The 6,586-nt window shown below is 40.1% G+C and overlaps 1 pseudogene; it reads right to left on the reverse strand.

Annotated features, from left to right (window-relative positions):
* Nucleotides 1-515: 515 nt before the first annotated feature.
* Nucleotides 516-3,840, reverse strand: LOC106839811 (Y-box-binding protein 1 pseudogene; annotated as a pseudogene).
* Nucleotides 3,841-6,586: the final 2,746 nt, after the last annotated feature.

Genomic DNA, 6,586 nt, shown 5'->3' on the forward strand with positions numbered 1-6,586 from the left:
GACCTTGAGAGTTAATCTACATGCCTCTCCTCTCTTCTGTACTGGAATGCACCACATTTCAAACCTACTTCTCTGATAACCTTATCAACATTAAACTTTCACCACAGAAAACAAAGAGACTTTTTCTTAACTATAAAGATTGCAATCTTTTTCCTTCTGAGTTATTGCCCATGACTTCTTTCTGTTACTTTTCAGAGATGACTCAAAATTTGCACACTCATTGCTTTAACAACCTGATAATCCTAACACACCTATTTTAATAGCCAGGTTGTCCTTCTCTCCATGTGGAAGCAAAGCCTGTATTTATTTCGTTCTGTTTCATTTCTTCTTATGGATAAAGAGAAGTTTAAACTTCAAGGTCATTCCTTTTTGTGGCCACGTGGTCTTGAACGGTGTCAGTCTCTTGGAGCCACAGAGCAGCCCTCGGAGGCTCTGCTATTTCTCTTAAGGAAATCTCAAGGATACGGCCATTTCCGGAGTAATTATTGAAATTCAAGCAAGGAACTGTTGAGCCATTTTTTTTTTAATTATTTAAGACCTTTATTAACAGGTGCTTGCAGCTTGTTGACTTTTTTGAAAAAATCAAGTTGTAAACTTTTATTACAAATTAAAAATGAGGTTCTTAAAAATCTCAACTTGACCAGATATGAAACAATTTAAAAACCTTTAAAGGTGTATTGAGAGAAACCAGGCTTTTTTTTTTTTTTTTTAAATCACGTTTGTCATTACCAAAAAGAGACATCTTTAGGTAAAAATACTAAAAACCCCATGCTGCATAGATAATGCAGATAGTTCTAGTTATCTGATCAACAGGCCAAAAGCAAGCACTTAAGGTCTTCAGCTCCAATCTTTTGTTCATTTCTTATTGCTGGAATTTCATATTCATTTCTTCTTGTTGGATGACTAAACCGGACCATGGTAGAGATGGTAAGCCGGCACTTACTCAGCCCCGCCCTGCTCAGCCTCAGGAGCGGACGAATTCTCAGCTGGTGGATCGGCTGCTTTTGTCTCTTTGCCATCTTGTGGTTTAGGGTTTTCTGGGCGTCTGCGTCGGTAATTGAAGTTGCGGCGGTACCGACGTTGAGGTGGCTGCTGACCTTGAGTCTCATCGCCTTGATTTTCCTTATCTTCTTCATTGCCATCCTCTCTGGGCTGTCTTTGGCGAGGAGGGCCCCTGCGGAATCGTGGTCTATAACCCCGATACATATTCTGCCTCACTGGTCTACCTTGTTCTCCTGCACCCTGGCTGTCAGCACCCTCCATCATCTCCTTGCACAGGAGGGTTGGAATACTGTTGTCGACGCCCATAGGGTCTCCGCATGTAGTAAGATGGGAACCGTCGCCTGCGGTAGGGCCGGCGCTGATGGGCCTGGCCTTCGGGAGCCCTCTCGGATCCCTCATTCTTTTCCCCACTCTCACTATTCTGGTAATTCTGCTGGTAATTGCGTGGAGGACCCCTGCGACGTGGATAGCGTCTCTAACGGTTACGGTCTGCTGCATATTTACTGCCTTGCACTGGAAGTCCACCAGGGCCTGTAACATTTGCTGCCTCTGCACCCTTTTCTCCTTCAACAACATCAAACTCCACAGTCTCTCCGTCTCCTACGCTGTGAAGGTACTTCCTGGGGTTATTCTTCTTTATGGCAGTCTGGTGTACAAATACATCTTCCTTGGTGTCATTCCTGTTGATGAAACCATATCCGTTTCTTACATTGAACCATTTGACTGTTCCCAAAACCTTCGTTGCGATGACCTTCTTGTCCCCGCGGGCAGGCGCCGCCGCTCCCTGTGCCACTGCCGGTGGTGTCGGGCTTGGTGTCTGCAGCGCTGAGGGCGGGGGCGGCGGGCGGCTGCTGGGTCTCCGCCTCGCTGCTCACGGTTGCGGTGATGGTGAGTGGGGCCGGCTGTGGCAGCTGCGGCTCCCCCCGGGGTGTGATGGTAACTAGGCCTGCGGCGGCGGTGGGGCTGCTCAGGGCTCTCTGGGGTCCGCTCTCCGCTCCCGCTACCGATCGAACTCTGTTGAGCCATTTTTAAAATGCCTAGATTAACTCCAGAAACTAGAGCAAGGAAAACTGAGAGGACCCAGAGAGCCCAGCAGATAATTCCCAAAACTGAAGAAACAGAGGGGAGGAGCAGGAAAGTGTAAAACGGTGACACAAAAGGATCATGGAAAAAGTGATACAGGATGGAGGACAGGTCGTTCCAGGAACGAAGTCTGTGATTCTCCTCGGTTTTCTGTAGCCTCCTTCTTTTACACAGCTTGATTGTCAGCTCTAATCTGCATGATGTTCACTTTTTTCTTAATATATAAAAAGGGAAACAGTATTTTAAGTATTGGCCTAATAGAACATTTTAAATAGAACAGATGTTTGTTCATCTAAATTCAACCAGAGGATACTCTCTAATAGAGTAGTAGATACCTCCCCTCGCTTCTTCTCTGGAATATTCTACTGGAGTTTAATTTATTGACCACCAGGCCTCATCTGATTTTCCTTATCCAAAAGTTAACTGCTATGTTTTCAGACCTTATTATCTTGTCTACTATGAACTTCCCTTCAAGACACAGAGTTATACCCTATCAATTTTCCTGCGAAAGTGACATTTATCTAGGTAAAAAAAAGAATATTTTGGCAATCAATTTATGTAAATCTGAGCAATTATCATGAGAGAATGCGGGATGGAAAAAGAAAGGGAAAGATATAAGATCTATAAAGATCCAAATACTTACTACTAATTTTCAAAGGTTATCATGTTAATTTTCATAGAGAGAAAATCACAGACAGGAAGAAATGTCAAACACTTTGTAACAATTTTTTAATCCAGTATATTAGGTGACTTCTCTATTTTGTTTAAATATTATGAAATCTTACAAACTCACCTTTGTAACCTGGGTAAAATTACAAACATATTTAAAGGTAGACATTTATGGTCCAGGGATTCACATACTACTACCCAGGGAGTGGCATAGATTAAAAGAGAAACTTTCAAAATATTTTCATATGTTTTAGAATATATTTCCACTTTTTGATGCTTACCTTGACAGAATAAATATTGGAATGGTTCCAACAACATTCTATAGTGAGACTATTATTTATTATAATTCTATAGTGTAATTGGAGCAAAAGGCTGTCCTATACTTACACAGAGTACATGTGCCATTACAAAAAAAAAACCCCTCAAAATAAACTTGAAATCAGTCTAAGAATTGGCTCTTTATTGAGTGGATACTATTCTGTTTTGTGGATCATCGATTCAACAGATGCTTGAGAAATGATATTTACTAAAGTCTAAAAAGCAAATCAAATCAAGTCCTTTGTGTAAAGATAATCAAGAATTATCTAAGTCATTAAATCTCAGACCAATCTAATATTGAGAAAGTCTAGGCGGAATCATATTCTAATTATGAAATAATTTTAAACTTCTTTCAAAAGGCCAACATTCCTACCATTGCCAGAAGATTATCCAGGACCTATGTGCTGGGAGACAATTCTCCAAGGGTCTCTCATACTTCTGCATGTCTTCCAAACAGAAGCATTAAGAGCGTTTGTTCTGGACTATGTTTTCCTAGACGTTTGTATAGCAAACAGCATTGGAAGATAGAGATAGTGCCTCCTCTGGGGCAGAATTCAGAATCCAGAGTCATGTGCTGTCCAAGATAATAAAGCAAATGTCTTCCTCTGAGGCAACGGTTGAGCAGATTTACGAGCAGCTCCCTTAAACACATTCCTAAGCTCAGGTTTCCTGGGCTATAAGGCAAACCCACTGGTGTGCAGCATCCACGCAGGTCTGTCTCTGCATCAGCTTCACGAGATTGGGGGCAAGAAGAATCAACATACACATGATGCCCAAATTGCTTGCTGTGCCATGAGTAATAAAGTCCTTTATTTCTGTCCCAGGAATTTTGTGACATCTGCCAAGATCCAGGAAACTATGGCAGGCCAACTTGTCGCATGCAAATGGTGTACAGTTTCAGACCCTTCACAATTACACACAATGGGCAAAACCCAGTTCTGTGATTATGGAGACAGACTTCTCACTTTAGGAGACTACATTTTTAAGGCTTTGCCCCATGATGCCTATCTACACATTTCCTACACGCACACACATACTTATGTATATTCAATATAAGCATTCAATAGTTTACAATCTTCTCAGCTGGGAGGTAATCCATCCCAGATGATCTGCCCTTACACAGCCCCCCCCCGATGCCCCCAGCTTCACCTGCTGCCTTGCACATAGCAGGTGCCCAATTTGTAAATAAACAAGTTCACCTCATATATCTCCTCACTTGAAGTTCTCATAATGTTTCTGCAAACATGCTGTTTCTATAAACATTCATCTACGTGCATTTCACTGAGTCTAGGGGCCATTTTCACATACGGTAAACTTCTATTCATTTTGTAGAAAGTTTCTGATTAGCACAGAGATTTAGAGTACAGACTAATAGCACCACTTATTTAGAGCAATTTGAGTCTAGTCCTGCACAGCAGTATATACGTATATTGACAATAATTTTCATTCTCTTTTCAGTAGAAATGAAAACCACTTTTGAAAATCTTACCAAAGGCTGATGTGAACCTGTGAGTCTGGGCTTCTCTGTGCTAAAGCCTGTCAGCCTGACACTGACTTCCGGTTCAGCGTGTTGTCACATCTACTGTAGAAGCATGTAAGTCTTAGCATTTTGCAATCCCATTGGGATATGATCATGCAGTCTTTAAAACTATAGATGCTTTCCTTGATAGAGATAATTCTATGCCAGGCAATAGGACTTCTACAGAAAAGTTCAGTAATGGATTTACAGAACCACATAATTTCCTCATTTCACCTCCTTTTTCATGATAAAATAACTGTAAGAAGGAAAATTAACTTGTGTTTATATAACAAAGGATAGTTTAGAAAAATGCAGTAATTATTTAATTTTTCTTTTATTATTGAGATGTCATTGACACATCACATATTAGTTTCAAGTGTAGAACATAATGGTTTGATAGATATATATATATATATTGCAAAATGTACAGAAGTGACTATGGTTAAAATACTGTGTTGTATTTTGAAAGTCACTCAGAGAAAAACTTTTAATTCTTTTTTTTGATGAAGATTAGTCCTGAACTAACATCTGCTGCCAATCCTCCTCTTTTTGCTGAGTAAGACTTGCCCTGAGCTAACATTCATGCCCATCTTCCTCTACTTTATATGTGGGACACCTGCCACAGCATGGCTTGACCAGCAGTGCATGGTTCTACAGCTGGTATCCATACTGGTGAACCCTGGGCCACCAAAGTGTAATGCGTGAACTTAACTGCTGTACCACCAGGCCAGCCCCTCTTAATTCTTTTTTTTTTTTTTTTTTTGGTGAGGAAGATTGGCCCTGAGCTAACAGCTGTGCCAATCTACTACTATTTTTTGTATGTGGGACGCAGCCACAGCATGGCTTGATGATTGAAGTGTAGTTATGTGCCCTGGGTCTGAACCCGCAAACCCTGGACCACTGAAGCAGAGTGTGTGAACTTAACCACTACACCACCAGGCTGGCCCCAGAAACTTTTAATTCTTGATTGATATTACTCTTAAAAAAGTCTGGATACATTCAGGTTTATAGTAAAATGTCTATTTATGAAAGACTAAAACATGAATTAATGATGCAGAAAATATTGTTTTTGTAAGGTCTTTTATTTTAAAAACTAAATTGTCTACAGATACTTAAACAAGTTTTTAAAATTCAAATATTAGTAAGAGTAAATGTTAAAATCTTACTTTTAACTTCCCACTCTTAAGAGCTTCTTATATAGCCTACACTCCAAAAAGAAATCCGGCATCTACAGAAGCCTCACCTGGAATGATTGCTGCAGCTGGGTAACTCTTCAGAGATCAAGCAGCTTACCTGTGACCCTGAAACTGCTTACTCACAGCCTGAAAGGATTCTAAGATTTTATGTGGACGTTGCAAATAGCAATTTATAATACAAACTATTCCACATCTTGTCCCCTCCACTGAATCATATATCTTGAATGTACTTATTGACTGCATAATAATTCTTTGTATAAATGTATTATAACCTTTCTGACCAACCTGATTGTGTTGCTAATTTCAGTTCTTTGCTGTCCATTGCTTTAAAAACTAATGCCTCAAGGATTTCTCTGTCTCTACTATCATGAATGTACATTTACATGTATGTTCTCCTCTGGCCCATAGGCACAGGCACACATGCAAACACTCAATTATCTTTCTATTATATGACATTACTCCATTTGTGGTAAAGCTTAGGATCGCCAATTTTGAGACAAAGGGCTTTAGAATATGTAACAAAACCAAAACTCTACATTACCTGTCTATGTAAGAATATTTGGCAACCATGAGCCCGTATATCTCACTTTGAGTAATTGATCAGTGTGGACTTCATTTTGTTCTGTGTTCTTTGTACTAAAGTTTTCCCTCTTCTAAGTGTGCTTCCCTAAATCATTATCTGCTCTAATAGCATCATTCACGTTGCTAATAGAACAGCTAACTGCGCCTTTTCTTTCAATCAGGAAAGCAGAATTTTGGCATTGTGATTCTCTGAAAACGTTCTTAATGAAAGTGGACT

The sequence above is a fragment of the Equus asinus genome, chromosome 2 (genome assembly GCF_041296235.1).
Source record: "Equus asinus isolate D_3611 breed Donkey chromosome 2, EquAss-T2T_v2, whole genome shotgun sequence".
In the NCBI taxonomy this organism is placed as follows: Eukaryota; Metazoa; Chordata; class Mammalia; order Perissodactyla; family Equidae; genus Equus; species Equus asinus.